This window comes from Zalophus californianus, chromosome 10 (assembly GCF_009762305.2).
Source record: "Zalophus californianus isolate mZalCal1 chromosome 10, mZalCal1.pri.v2, whole genome shotgun sequence".
In the NCBI taxonomy this organism is placed as follows: Eukaryota; Metazoa; Chordata; class Mammalia; order Carnivora; family Otariidae; genus Zalophus; species Zalophus californianus.
Window position 1 is genome coordinate 38,179,488 of NC_045604.1, and position 15,851 is coordinate 38,195,338.

A 15,851-nucleotide genomic window follows, 5' to 3' on the forward strand; every position below is an offset into this window, starting at 1 on the left:
GAGTCAGACGCCTAACTGACTGAGCCACCCAGGTGCCCCACAGCAAGATTTTTTTAAGTAAAAAAGAAAATGGAAAGAAGGGAAATCATGGTAGGAAAAGTCAGATATCACCATGGGAAGGTTCAGGCACCAGTGCCCCAGCGAGGGGCTGGCTGAGGGGTGAGGAAGGATGGGCTGCTGCTGGCAGACGTGGTCCCCCGAAGGGTCGTATACACACAGCCTTTCTCCATCTGCAGAACAGGGAGATGTCATCCTGGGCAGTGCCCTGAGCTCCCCGTGGCTGCTCCTAGACAATGAGTCAGGAAGTGTTTGACCTTGGACAGGCTTATCCTCCTCTCTCTCGGCCACCATCCTTACCCTCCCCTTCCCCGGTGACCCACAGACTTGTTGCAGGGCTCTGCCCAGCCACCTGGATGTCCTTAGTCCTCTGGCCATGACCCCCTCCCCAGCCTGCCCTAGGCACGCCAGTCACCCCCTCAAAAATTATCAGAAAGTGACAAAACCCAGGGTTTCACAGCCAAGGACTTCTACTAAATGAGAATAGCTACCATTTGCACCGCATGCGCTCCGTGCCAGGCCCTGTTCCCAGCACCTCATACCCATTAGCTCCCTTGATTCTCACAACAACCCGACTCAGTGAGTTCTGCTATTTCCCTCATTTGGCAGATCAAGAAACAGAGGCACAGAGAGGTCAAATAACTCGCCCCGGTCATACAACTGGTGATAGCACAAGATTTGAATCCAGTTTGGCTCTGTGCTATTACCCCATGCGGCCTCTGGGTCTGCCATGTTCCGGCCTGCTGGCTGGGGGTGTTCCTGAGGCTCAGGTCCCAAGTTTTACCCTCAAGTAGGCCTATCAGCCTCATTCTAGTCCGTCCTGTTTGGCAGCTGCAAGTGGCACCTTGTGCTCTGGCCCGCGCTAATTGAGAATGTAGATCCCAAAGAAAACCCGAGGTCTGAGGGCCGGCAGGAGCTCGGAACAGGCCTTCCTCACAGTGGACAAAGCGGTCAGCAAGCTGAACGTGTAAGGTGGCGTCATGGCTGATCCACAGTTGTATCTTACTAACACTCATAGTTACTGTGACCAATGCCAGGTAGAGCCAGGTGCTGTTCTCGACCTTTCACGCTCGTGATCTCATTTAATCCTCAAATAGATGAGCGGGCAGGTATTATGAGTCTCACTGTCCAGGGGACATTGAGCCCTCAGGCAGGTTGACTGACTCCGCAGAGGGCACAGCTAGCTCCCCCCAACCTCGTGCCTTCAACTGGGGGCCACAGTACCTCTGTTCCCTACGTGGCTACCACCCCTGTGCCCCCCAAACCCATTTGTGCAGAAGTTCCTCCATGAGCATTCTCAGGATATTTCTTTGCTTCAGACTGTGAGTTCCTCAAAAGCCAGGGTTCTATTCACCAGTTCTCTTTATGTACCCCCCTCTCCAATGCCAAGGACCCCACAGGACGCTCTTTGTAAGGTGAACTCTAGTTAGATGCTCCAACTTCGTGGCTATACTTGCATCAGCAGCTGGCTTCGCTGGGAGAAATGCAGAATTAAGGACCCAGCCTAAAATCTAGTTTTCTGATCCTTTATCCCTCCCCGAAATTCCTCGCTTGCCTAGACACGCATGAAGCATGTATCTACCCAAACACCCCCAAAACGTACCTACAGGTGAGTGAGTGTCCAAGACCCAGCCACGTAAATCCTCATGCAAATGAGGTGGCAGCTGGTGAGGTGGCTGCCAAGGCCATCTGCGTCTGTGTCTGCTCACACCCAGAGAGAACTCAAATACTGGCAGGCCAGCCACACCCCTCCAAGCTCACCCTGGCCTGATGACTCAGGGAGAAACCATGCAGCAATTTACTCAGCGGCCTCTGAGAGTAGCCTCTCGCCTGCCCTGCCAATCCTCCCGCACCCCACCTCCGGCCCCGCACCTGGCGTAGGCAGGGAGAGGTGATAACAAATGGGCTGTGACCAGCTGTCACTGCCGGGCCGCGAAAATGCCCGCTCAGCCTGCTTCAGGAAAACACACTCCCCTACCTCTGAGTGATCCCTGGGCACCCAGGGGCACAAGGGGGACAACCGGGGCTGGACCCGGCTTCGGTCTTGGGAAAGCGGCATTCATCTGGTTGGGGCACAGATTGTGAAAATGGAGCACCAAAATTTCCTTCTCCACCATCTATGAGCAGACGAATTTTGAAGTAAACAAATTCTATCATTTGTTTGTGTATTCAAAGCATATATGGCACACACTCAGTGAGGACTAGGGGGAAAAAACTAAAGATGGTCCTTGGTGCCAAGAAAAAAATGGGTAAGATAATCGGTTGTGGTGTCTTTGTCTATGAGAGAGAATCAATCAGGCATTTCCAAGCCGTATCGGAGCCTGTAGTTCAGCAGGAAAACAGACCTGTGATTCGCAATGTTTCCCTCTTCCTTGGAGCAGGTCCATGGGACCTTCTTCTTTAACCGTCTGTCGCTCCACTCAGTGAAAATACGTTTGTAAGAAGCAAAAGCCATTGTGCTTTACAATATCTAAATAATTTATCTTCTAAAAACTCAGACTCTGCTCCCTACCTCAATTATTCTGAATGAACGAGATGGCCCTAAAGAATGACTCTGTAAAAATCACTGGGGCTTTGGAACGTATTAAGCTCTTGCCACTCAGTTTTGTCCGCAGACCAGCAGCATTGGCACCACCTGGGAGCTTGTGAGAAACACAGGCTCTGCAGCCCTCCGATCTCCTGGGGCAGGATCTGTAGTTTAGCAAGATTCTCAGTTTCTTCCAGTGCACACTGAAGTTCCAGAAGCAGCACTGGGTTGGGTATTATCTTCACAGGCAGTGACTTTCTTTGCAGAGTTTTTCTTTACTCCAATGCTGCTACCAGGTGCTGTGTTCTGGGGGGCAGCCGGTTCTGGATCCTGTTGAGGTTGGGGGGAGCAGGGAGAGAACAACCCAAGGCATGGAAGGACAGAGCACACAGTGGGGTGTAAGCACCATGACCTTGGCAGCTGGCCTGTAGGTGGGGAAGAGCAATGAAGGGGAGGAAGCCCAGAAAGCAGATTTCCCCAGGGGCCAGTGGGCGGCAGGGGGAAGGGGTCTGCACCCTGTGACGGGAAGCATCTGTCTTTGGTGCAGATGATCGGAATGGAAGAGAAAAGCCCCTTCAGGATCAGCACAGTGATCCAGGAGGTCTCTATTTCAGCCCAGCCCACAAGGGGGGAGGGAGGGTGGATAGGCTAGGGGCTAAGAAAGGGTCAAAGGAAAGCCAGGCTGAGAGAGTGCTGGGTCAAGGCCCAATTCATCACTCCTGTAGTGTCTGCTCCTAACTTGCACTAAGAATATGAGAGAGACAGGCTGTGTTCCATGGGCAGGGAGATAAGCCTGGGCTTCTGAGCCTCCAGCTGACAGAGCAGAGAAAGACAAGGGCAGATCAAGGCTGGCACTGACTTAAGAGCACCCACACCAACTGCTGCACAAGCAAACGCGTATAATTTTCTTGGGACAGACCCTGAGCGCATAAGATGAGCACAGGCAACTGCCACACCCCTTCACTCCCCTAAAAAAGCAGCATGCCTTCCCCCTCAGCATCTCTCAGGCAGAAGGCAGACTCAGGCTTCCTGAGTCCCTCAGACCACAGGGACATATACTGAGGGCTATGAGCTCCCCGTTGAATTTCTCTTTCTTAACTGTAGGGGATCGAGGCAGCCCTCACAAAGCCGTTCACAATCTCCTCTCTCTCTCCCCTTTAATATCTCGGCATAGCTGAGAGGTTTCAAGGGTCATATCACCGGCGTTAAGCTACCGCTGGGGTAAATTTTACACACAGCCTACCAATTCCTTTGGAATATCTTCTCTACTCTAACTGGGTAGCTGAGTCAAAACCTCAACATTACATCTTGTGTATGTGTCATTGAAAAAAAAACAAACTAGGAAGACCCTCAGTGTTTATTAATATTGGTTCAGTAAATCAGAGACATCCATTCTTGGGATATTATGCAGTGGTTAAAAAGAATGAAGTCTGTCTCAGTGCATGAACATGAGATAGTGTCCAAGATGTATTATGTGAAAAAGCAGGTATCCAGTATTGTCTTATTTGTGCCTAGAAGGAGAGGGAAAGATGCTCACATATATGTCTTTATGCATAGAATATTTCTGGATGTACATACTAGAAACTGGATTGTCCCCTGCTTCTAAGTAAGGGCCCTTGAAGGTTAGAGCTGGAGAGGAAAGACTTAGTTTTTACTGCACACCATTTGATATTCCTGAATTTTTCTCTGTGTGTGTATACATATATTTTCTGGGTATATGTAATATATAAATATATATAAAATATATTTTATATATATATATATCCACATTACATTTTCAACCCGCAAAGAATGATAGTCATTTAAAATGGTGATTATGAAGATTAATGTAGCAACATGGAAAGTTTTATGACATAATGTTAAGTGAAAAGGGCAAGATTCAAAGTCATTATGTGCATTCTGATTTCAATCATATGAAGATAAGGAGATGAACAAAATTTAAGAGCAGTTTTATTATAGTGCTGGAATTTTCCATACTTATAAGAATCAACAACAAAGTGGAGGTATAATTTCTATACAATATAATACATATAATTTATAAGTACACATTTGGATTAATTTTGACAAATTTATATACCCATATAACCATCACTACAATCGAGTTACGGAACATTTCCATCATCCCAAAAAGGTCCCTTGTAACCCATCTCATTCAATCCTGGGATCAGTCCCACAATCAACGATGTGTTTTCTGTCACTATAAATTAGATTTGGCTTTTCTAGAGTTTCATATAAATGGAATCCTATAGTATGAACGCCTTGTGTCCTGGCTTTTCTTTTGCTCAGCAGATTGCTTGTATCCATCCTCCCGTTCTTCCTTAATAACCAAACCCTCAGCAATGTACCCAGCTAAGAGATTATGCTTCCCAACCCTCCCTGAAACTAGATGTGACTATATGATAAAATTATGGTCAAAGAAACATAATTAAAAGGGTCTTCTGGAAAGTCTCTGTAAAAGTGAGAGACAGATACCCATTTTCTTTTCTTCTCCTTTCTTTTGCTGTTGGCCTGGAACATGGACCTGATGAATGGAGCTCCAGCAGCCCTCTTGGAATATGAAGTGACCTTAAGGATAAGCAGAAAAAGAAAAGGAGCCTGGGTCTTTGATGCCACAATGGCCCTGCCATACCAGCTTGACTTCCTTCCCCTCAGGCAGCTTTGACATGGAAAAAATACGTATCTTGTTTAAGCACAAATATTTTGGGCTCTTCTGTTAAATTTTTAGTTGAAACTAACTCTAATTGTGCCATAAGCCTTCTAGCACAAGTTGACTTTTTAAAAAATTATGCATATGTTAGATTAAAAATTTATTTTCATTTTTTTTAAAGATTTTATTTATTTGACAGAGAGAGACACAGCAAGAGAGGGAACACAAGCAGGGGGAGTGGGAGAGGGAAAAGCTGGCTTCCCGCGGAGCAGGGAGCCCGATGCGGGGCTCGATCCCAGGACCCTGGGATCATGACCTGAGCCGAGGGCAGACGCTTAACAACTGAGCCACCCAGGCACCCTAATTTTAATTTTAAAAATAAACCTTTATGCCAAAATCTGACGAAAACAATTCAAGAAAAACACCACAGAACACCATTTCTCATGAACATAGTTGCAAAAATTCTTAACAAAATGTTGGCAAATTGAATCCAGCAATATACAGAAAGAGTAATGTACCATGACCAAATGGAGTGTATCCCAGGAATGAAAGTTTGATTTGACATTCAAAAATAAATCAATGTAATTGACCATATTAACAGAATAAAAGATTTTAAAAAATCAAACCATCATCTCGAACCATGAGAGACGATGGACTCTGAAAAACAAACTGAGGGTTCTAGAGGGGAGGGGGGTGGGGGGATGGGTTAGCCTGGTGATGGGTATTAAAGAGGGCACATTCTGCGTAGAGCACTGGGTGTTATGCACAAACAATGAATCATGGAACACTACATCAAAAACTAATGATGTAATATATGGTGATTAACATAACAATAAAAAACTGAGCTGCTCAGAAAAAAAAAATCAAACCATCATCTCAATAGAGGCAGAAAAAAACATCTGAAAAAAATCAGTATTCCCTCATGACTAAAAACTCTCAGCAAACTAAAAATAGAAGTGAACTTCTCAGCTTGATAAAGGGTAATTCTGGAAAAACAAAAAACAAAAAACCCTACAGCTAACAACATACTTAATGGTGAAAGACTGAATGCTTTCCCCTAACATAGGAAACAATGAAAAGATGACTGCTATTAATACACCTAGTAAATATTGTGCTGGAGTCCTTAGCCAATGTATAAAACAAGAATTAAAAGGCACAAAATTTGGAAAGCAAAAAGCAAAACTTTCTCTATTTACAAGCAACATGATCGTCTACATAGAAAATCCCAAAGAATCTTAAAAAAAAAAAAGCAAACAATCCAACTAGAATTAATAAGTGAATTTAGCAAAGTTAAAGAATACAAGATCAATATAAAAAACCAGTACACCAGCAACAAACAACTGGGAAATTATAATTTTATAAATTCCATTTACAAAAACATCAGAAAGTATACAATACTTAGGGGAAAATTTAATGAAAGGTGTGCAACACCTCTCTGTCGAATATTATAAAACATGGAATATATAAAAAAATTATATATAAGCCGAGAGAAATTAAAGAATGCTTAAACAAATGAATAAATATTGGAATACTCAAGATTATCAGGTGTTAAATCTTCCCCAAATAGATCCATAGATGCAGTGCAATCCTATATGAACACAGCTGTGGTGTTCAGACATTGATGAGGCGATTGTAAATTTGTATGGAATTTTTAGTTTAAATATAATGAATCCAGGGCGCCTGGTGGCTCAGTCAGTTAAGCATCTGCCTTCAGCTCAGGTCATGATCCCAGGGTCCTGGGATGAGTCCCACACTGGGCTACCTGCTCAGTGGGGAGCCTGCTTCTCCCTCTGCCTGCCCCTCCCCCTGTTTGTGCTCTCTCTCTCTCTCTCTCTCAAATAAATAAATAAAAGCTTCTAATAAAAAAAATACGATGAATCTACAATAGAATCAGACAAAACCAAAGCTGTAACAGAGGCAATAGAGAGGAAGGAAGAATCGCTCCTATCAGGTAACTCAGAAGCTCCTTGAGGGAGACACCGTTTGAACTAGTTGAAAGGTGACTAAGTACTTATCAGGTGGAGACATCCATGAAAGGCATTGATTTGCTTAGGTTTTCCTGATCATGAGGAACTAAAATTCATCCCATTTAGCTAAATGAAGTCATTGTCCAGAAGATAGTCTCATAGAAATCCTTAGAGACACCTCGTGGACTCTGAGCTTGGAGGGGCAGTCCTGGACGTCAGGCTCCTCTCCTGGCTTCAGCAGCTGGAGCCCCTAAATCTTTAAGGTTGTCTTCTGTCTGTGTCCAGCCTCTCTTGGCTCCTCCTATCTTTTGCTTTATTCTCTCTACACCTCCAGGAATGAAGTTAGAAGGATAGGTTAAAAACAGATGGCAAAAGGCTTTGTTTGCCCAGGCAGGTTGGTTTTTATGATTGTAGCTACTGAAACTCTTTAAATAAAGAGAAAGAACTGATCAGATTCAGCTTTGGGGCAGATAATTCCATTGGTTGTGGAAGAGATGAGTGGCAGGAGACCAGGGAAGAAAGTATTGCAAGTAAGAGAGAATGAAGCTCAAAACCAATGGAAGTCAGTGAATATGGGGTTTGGGTTGCAGCAAGATACATCCTACCTTGGTAGAAAATTTTTCTGTCTCCTTAGGAAACAGAGGGAAGGAGAGTTAAAGCGCCTGCATTTTACAAAAGCTCCCCAGTTAATCCTGGTTGAAAACGACCAGTCCAGACAAAGTGGCATTTATAGGGACTCAGTAAGAACAGAAGGAAGACAGGGATGGATTTGGGGACCACTGGACTTGGTGGAAGAAGGTGTCCAGGTAACTCTGCAGTTTCTAGCTGAGGAAGCTGGGTGGATGCTGACTTCATTCTCCAGGCCTTGAGAAACAAAGAGTAGACTAGGTTTACATACAGGACTGGAGGTGAGAGAGCTTGAGAGAATTATTTCTGCACGTCCCACAGAGAGTCCAGGAAGTCCATTGCAGCAGGCAGTGCCAGAGATGGGCCAACTCGCACCAGCCCTTTAGCTTTGCCTCCCTGGGGCAGGCCCTGCTGGCCAGAAAGGTGCTCTCTGGGCATTAGTTAGTTGGATAGACACTGAGCCTTAGACTCTGAGCAAGCACAAAGCAACTTTCTCCGTGGTTTTGCTGTGGCGGTGGTCATGTTATTTAGCAAGGACTTTGTTAACCCCTTGGTTTAGAATATGCTGGAACAAATTTCACCAGCGTATCCGTCAGGTTCCAGGATTCCACTCTGATGGCTTTTCCGAAGAGACTTTACTAAAGGGACGGTTTACAGAGATGTGGGCAGGAAAGGGGGGAACGAACAAGGGATGTGGAGGAGTCCAAGGGATTTCAACAGTGGGGAGCCGTTACCACATCCAGGCCTGACAGGGCAGAGGGACAGAATGGTACTACTGAGGCCCAGGGGAAATGAGCTGCCCGCGCAGGAGAAGCTGTAGTCGCAGAGGAAGCAGCCACTGCCAGAACGAAGGCTCCAAGTCAGGAGGGACAGGCAAGAAAGAGCCCAGCCAACCTCTCCCTGCCTTCACACTTCCGGGGGGTGAACACCAGCTGGGAGCCTGCCATCAGGAGAGCCCGGGCCTAAGGATGCAGGGATCGGCCTGCAGACACAGAGAAGGCAGAGAAGGGTGGCGAATGGATCAGGTGTATATAGGTTGAGGCGGCAAACAAGATGCACCAGCACAACCACCGCCCCCCCCCCCCCCACAGCCTGTGTGAGGCAGCGGCTTGGTAACTCTGTGGAAGAACAGGAAAACCACACCACAGGAAGTCAAGATACTTGGATTCCTGACAGGCCTGACCCTCCCACACACACAGACTGTCCTCAGGGGCACCCTGCTGGCATCCTGGCCTTGACTGCTGTAGCTGTGAAAAGAGTAGGTTGGACCACGTGACTTTCAAGGCCTTCCAACATAGGGTTCCTCATTGATGCTGTCAGTCAGCTTGCTCCCTCGGCCGGCGGACCGGGCTGGGCGCTGGGGGTCCCCGCCGCCAGGGCTGCACCACAAGCCCACCGGGCGCTGAGCCTGACCAAAGGCAGCGCCGAGACGGGGGTGGGGGTGGGGCGTGGAATCCTGGGACTGGCCGGCCCCTGGAACTACACAGCATGCTCCTTTCTTCTAGCGAAGCCCTGCGACGTAGAGAGTCAACCAGGGACTTTCTTAAACGTATTTTTCACTGTGATGAGGTACATTCAAAAAGAAAGAAGAGTGTATTCATCTCCAAAAAGCAGCAGCTTACAGACCTGCGCCGCCCAGCTCCAGGTCCTATGCTGCAACCCCGCCGCCCCAAGTTCCTGATAACTGAAGATGAAACTTGAACAGCAAAAGGGAAGTCTCCTGTCTCCTACAGGGTATCAAATCCTGTTTCTACCCAGTGTCAGTTCTTAAAGACACAGGATTCCATATTTTCTCAAGCAATATTCTGGAAGGCCAAGAACATTCAGTGACCACCAACCACATTTGTTCGCCCCCCAGCCCACCCGCTGGGGGGTGAAATGGAAGTGCGCTGCAGAGCCTTTCTGAAGCCGGGCTTGGAAAAAGTGTCTGCGTATTTGTGAAATGCATCATCATCTTCCTCCTTATTCATCTAAAGAAGCGGTCTGGGTAAGTGCACAGATTTGCTCAGCCGGATCTGGAGCCCAGGGTGCCTCTAATGCTTTTACTTTCCTAGCTTCCTGCGGGGGGGGGGGGGGGGGGGGCAGATGACTCATCGTTTTCTTTTGGAGGTGGGAAGTTCTGTGCACCCTGGCTTCAGGTTCACTCCAAGAGTGGCCTCGGGGAGATGCCTGCTCCTCTGTTGTGCCATGAAACGTCCCAGGCTGCTGGAGAACAGCCTGAGCTGCAACTTACTGGGGTCCTGCTGCCTTCCGAGCATTTATTTGCAAATACACGTTCAGTTATGTGGGCGTTTTGTGGGCTCTGTGGTTTATTAAAGAGGACAGAGGAGGAGAAAGAAACAAAGACAAAGAGAGCAATATAAAAAAAGGTGGTACAGGTGTTAGTAAGGGTGCCCACGCATGTAAAAATACACAATAAAGAAAACAAGAGGATGTGTCCACCGCAAGAGAAGACAGGAAAATGTTTCCACGAAGATTCTCTTTAGGACCAAGACGTTTTCTCATTGAAGTTAGGTAAGAGAACAAGCAATAACAATCAAATGGGATGTGTGCTGTGACTCACATCCAGAGTCTAGGAAAGCACCTTAGTAAGAGCTCTTGATTAACTTTGTCGGATCACAGAAGATTGCTAGAGAAAATCACATTTAGTGGTGACGTAAAGGATGCTCGGGAGTTCGAGAAAACAATAAGGAGGAGGAAGAGCCAATCAGAGGACCTGATTCAAGATAATAGAGACCAGGACAGCAAAACAGGAGAAATGGTCCCAGAGACTCTGCCCCTTGGAGACAACACTCAATGGCAATCAATATGCTGCCCTGCTTTCTCGGACTCTGTCCACATGGGGAGAACTTCGCCCAGCAACACTAGGGTCATTTGGCCCTGTTTAAAAATAAAGTGCAAAAAAAGGCAAAGTCATGGCCCTTGTTCAGATAGGAAATGAACAGGTGTTAAAATTTTTACTTATTAAAGATTAAATAAGATCATAAAGATGAAAGGTCATTAATCAATGGGGAAGCTGAGCAGTTATGTAACCAGTTCAAAAGAGAATCCACAGAGCCACCATGTTTATAGATTCAAAATATTGAAGTGAATGTGCCAATGGAAGCAAACTGGTTTTTCAAGGAGGAGGGAGGGAGAAAAGTATATTGACTTCTAGGGACAGGACATAATTTGCATGTCTAGAGATGAGAATCATTTTGCATTGATACCAGCTAGCTATAATTTACAGAGTTGTAAAATGGCTCAAAGACATTCAAAGTCTGTAATTAGATAGAGGAATGTCCTCTTAGACAATATATAGTTTTCCCCATGACTGATCTGTTCAATTTCTTTCTTTTTCCCCTCCAGGCGAGAGCCACTGGAGATTCATGTATCTACCTCCTCTGTGTACACGTGTTAAGTCAAGTACCCCTAAGCAAATATTAAAGACTTAAATAATAATGTTGTAGAACAAATAAAAATAGAGTAACAATTTACAACATTTAAATAAAATTGAAGAAAACAACCAAGAGGTTTGTTTCCTGTGTGTTTTCTGCCCCACACCTCCACCTTCATCGTCATCAACCTACTGTGCTTTCGTCATTTTTGTTACAAGATCTTTATGAAGCAACTTCACTGCTGACTTACAGGAATCCCTAATTTAAAACAGGCAAACTGACCCAGATGAAGAATTATAGGAACAAAGGAAGTAGGTTAGCTCCATGCCCTTAAATGGGGAAATAACACTGAGAAATTCATATCACAAATGAAGTAATATTAAATGATGGGGGTGCGGAATGGGGGTAAGGACTTACATGGAATGAGGACTAGGGAAGGCGTAGCCCTTCATTTCATCAATCACTCAGATGGATATTTTTAGTGCTTACCATGTGCTAGACACCGTGTTAAACAACCAGGGATGTGTGACTAAATAACACGATCCCTGTCCTATAGTTGTTTACGATCTAAGTAGGAATGTTCCCGGTTCAGACCAGAGGGAGAACATCATTATCTCTCCCCTCCTCAAACTGAAAAAGGTCTAGAGGTGAGATTTCAGAAGTTATATGATAGCGGCGCCTGGGTGGCTCAGTCGCTAAGTGTCTGCCTTCGGCTCGGGTCATGAGCTCAGGGTCCGGGGATTGAGCCCCACATCGGGCTCCCTGCTCAGCGGGGAGCCTGCTTCTCCATCTCCCACTCCCCCTGCTTGTGTTCCCTCTCTCGCTGTACCTCTCTCTGTCAAATAAATAAATAAAATCTTAAAAAAAAAAAAGAAGTTATATGATAAGGTGATTCTCTAAGGTATGTGCATGTGTTGGGGGGTGTCTGTCCTTTGTGGGTCCTGGTCCCCCCCTACATATATACATACAATGGACGCTTAACTACTGATCGTTTAAACAATAGCTAATTCATAAATTAATGACTAATCATTAAGTTTTATTTTTAAATAAGTATTTTATTATTTACTTCTATAAATAAATGTATTGGTTGGGTACAATTGGTTATTAGAGTAATTAATTAATTACTAATAAAGTTTAATAATCATTAATAATTAGCAAATTCACTGCAATAGTTCGAGAACTACTGCAAGGTACATTCACTGGTTCTTTCCATTCTTTTACCTCAGGACACTGGCCCCCACTAGTGTTTCTCCAACTCTCTTACTTTCTCAATTTCAGAAAGTACTGCCTGGCAAATTGAGCTTTCTGTGGGTTTGTGACATTTGGGAAGGTACTTTTTTGTCTTGCTGCTGGTCTAGAGGAAAGATTGCAAGGAACTCCATGAATGCCAGGATGCTTGGGAACAGTGCCACTTTCCAGGCCCTGGGCAAGGACCCTTGCTTTGTCCACGAATGAGGGACCAGAGATTGAGACAGAGCAGAAGGTGGCCTCAGAGCAGAACAGAGGCTGATGCCCCACACTAGACTAACTGAGAACTTAAACCAGTTCAAGAAGGGTCTTGATAATGGATGGAGAGATACGTAGCAGGTTTTTTAGGGAAATCAGGGAAGTTCCAGTTCCATCTCTGGCCTTTCAGGATGGTGTCTTGAATGCAAACACTGGACTGTCCCTCACACTTTCCTAAGCATCATGGTCAGAATTCTGGGCTAGTGGCCTTTGGTCTGATCTTCGATGACATTTCTGATCTTCTCAAGAATATTGGACCCGAAAAGGTCACGCTAGAACACCCAAAGAGCAGGTGAGCTGCCTCCAGGGCCAGAGTCTGCCCTGAACACGGCTCCAGATTTAGGACACGAGTTCTTCAAGCATGTCACACCAAGAGCATCGGCACCTGCTAAGTACAGACTTTCAGCGTGGGTCATGCTAACGTTAGGTGATGATGCCCATGGTGGGGGAAGCGAACTCATTGATCTCCTTTGGTCCCAAATAGGTAAATGGGGACAATCTCATCAAGGAGGTCTGTTTCCAAATGGCCAATGCAGGGAAGTTCCCTCGACTCCAAGCATGGAGTGGTCTGCAGACACTCTGGCCTTGGCCAGCTCCACTCTCCCCCCCACTCGAGTTACATGTCATTATTTGGGGGCTTCCAGCGGCACATCCCCCTGGGGATTCAGCACCACTTGCCCAGGAGCAGGGAGGCTTTAGGTTCAGAGCTCAGGTTCCCCATCCCCCTCTCCCCATCCTCCTTCCTTCTTTCCTTCTCCCTCTTTTTCTCCTTCCCTTCCTTCCTCTCCCCTTTCTCCTCCCCATTCTCCTTTCTGCTCACCGGCTTTCATTTACAAGCCTTCTTGCCGTGGCATGGATGACCCTGCCAGGACTTCCTGGATATCGTGGGAGGGAAGATGTGTCCGTGAGATTCAGGGCCACCCCTTGTCTTCTAGCTCCTGCTAGGACAGAACCCGCAGCCCTGGTAAGTACACCCGGAACTATGGAAACCTTAGCGTTGATGGGAAAGAAGAGAGGGGCTTTTGGGTCTCTCGCTTTCCTGTCTGTTAGTGTCATCATTCTCAACCAAGGTTTGGGGCCCAAACTGGGGCCTGATTCAGTGCTGGAAACCCCAGGCTTCAAGGCTGGGCTGCTGCAACACAGGGAGGGATTGCGGACAGGAAGTGGTGTGGCCGCGTGGGTGTGAAGGAAGGGTTTCCTCCCTCTGACACTTTCTATGCTGAAGGGGCCTTTCTCAGCCTGCGTCCCTTCCCCCCACCCAGCCCAACACACAGTCACTCGGAGACTCAGTTCAGATGTGGGGTGCCAGGCCGTGCACACGACAGCAGTGTGAATACAACCAAGTAAGTCTAAACCCCAGCAACTTATCGACTTCCCTTGTCCCTCCTGGAATAATACAATAGTTCCTCAAGTTTATACAGAATTTTTGCTTCTTCGGAGTAGAAGCTGGGGAGCTGAGAGGCCCCTGATGGTACTGGGAGGTTGATAAGGACATTCTTAGCAGCCAAGCTCAGTGAACATTTGGTTTTCAGAACTCTTCTCACAATTGCCAGTTATCCTGGAGGGGACTTGGACCCCAGCGCCATGACTCATTTCCCTGGGCTTCCCTAGTTTGGGTTCCTTGACTACACATTTACTGCTCTGACATCAGAAGTGGAGGCAGCCCCACCTCAGTGAACACACAGCTCAGGGGGGAAGGCCCCCGTGTTTAGCAGCTAGTTGGTATCAAGGCCTTGTTAGCAGGTAAAGCAATTAGCCCATCGGAGCGAAGTGACTGGACCTGGGGCTACTGAGGAGGCACAACTGAAGGGCTTGGTGAATTATGCTGGGGACACAGTGCTTCCAACTATGAAACTATGATGCCAGGTGGGGGACAGAGCCCTTTATTCAACAGGTGAAAACAGATCAAGAATCATCTTTGAAGGGAAGACGATGAGATCATGAGTACAGCTGTGGACGTGTTGAGTGGGATACGTTTGTGCGACATCCTCGGAGGCATGGGAAGGGCAGCTGAATATAGCTCCCCTCGTTCTGGGTACGGATGTGGGAATTATCAGTTTAGGGATAGATGGAGATGGAGGCCCCAAGAAGAGGAGTTCCTTTATACTGTGAAGCAGCAGGTAAAGAGACAGAAAGAAATGCAGAAGCTAGCATCTTAATTTGAGGGATGAAAGGAAGATAAGACCTGAGACATGGCCATTAGATTTGGCAGCCAGAGCTTACTGGGGACCTGCAAGTGGGCAGTTTCAGTGAGGGGGTGGGAGCAAAAACTGGATCTTCTTCTGGCAGAGACTGACAGATAGTCCCCAAATCCGATTTGTCCCCGACTGAGCACATGGCTGAATTTCAATCCCCAATGTCCCTGATAGCTCAGTGAGGCTGTTGTGACTGAGGGCTGGCCACAAACTGTGGGCAGAAATGGTATACTATCACTTCTGAGATAGATCTGCTCCCCACCATCCTCCCTGGGCCCCTTGTCCCGAGTCTCCTGGCCAGAGTAGAAGAACCAGGGGACCCCAAGGCCTTAGGGGCACAGAGCAACTAAATGGAAGGAGATAGTCTTTGAATTATCGTGTGGAGCCAGAGGACTCAGACCAGGGAGGCTAGCAGGCACAGAGAGCCCGGGGTTAACAGTGGAGCAGGCCAGTGCCAGAAGGGGTCACAGCAGACCAGCGGGCAGTACCGCCGAGGACTGTGTGAGCCAGGACAGACGGAAGTACTGCGGGATCAGGCTGAGACCCAGCCAGAATAGAAGGTGCTCCCTACAGGGACAGAAGGTGCTAGAGTTGAAAGACGGCAGCTTCAAAACACCTGCAGGTACAAGGCACACACTTGACGTGTTCATATTCACAGCCACATCAGCCCCTGGGACCCTGGCTCTGAGTCTGCCCCTCGTGAATGGGCTGGTCACCTGGACTGTGGTGGTCCTGGCCAGCCTTGTGAGGTTCTGACGGAAGGTCATGCCACGTATAGACCCCAGGTCCTGTCCTAAGTCACCTCCTGCGACATGGCTTCAGCCTGATGCTATCAGCTCTTCGGTGGGTCAGGAGTCACGTCAGACCCTCTGGGGTTCCACCCTGGTTCTGCTCCTTGCTCACGGGGGACCTTGGGCAAGGCCTTTCCCCCACCGCATCGGAGCCCCT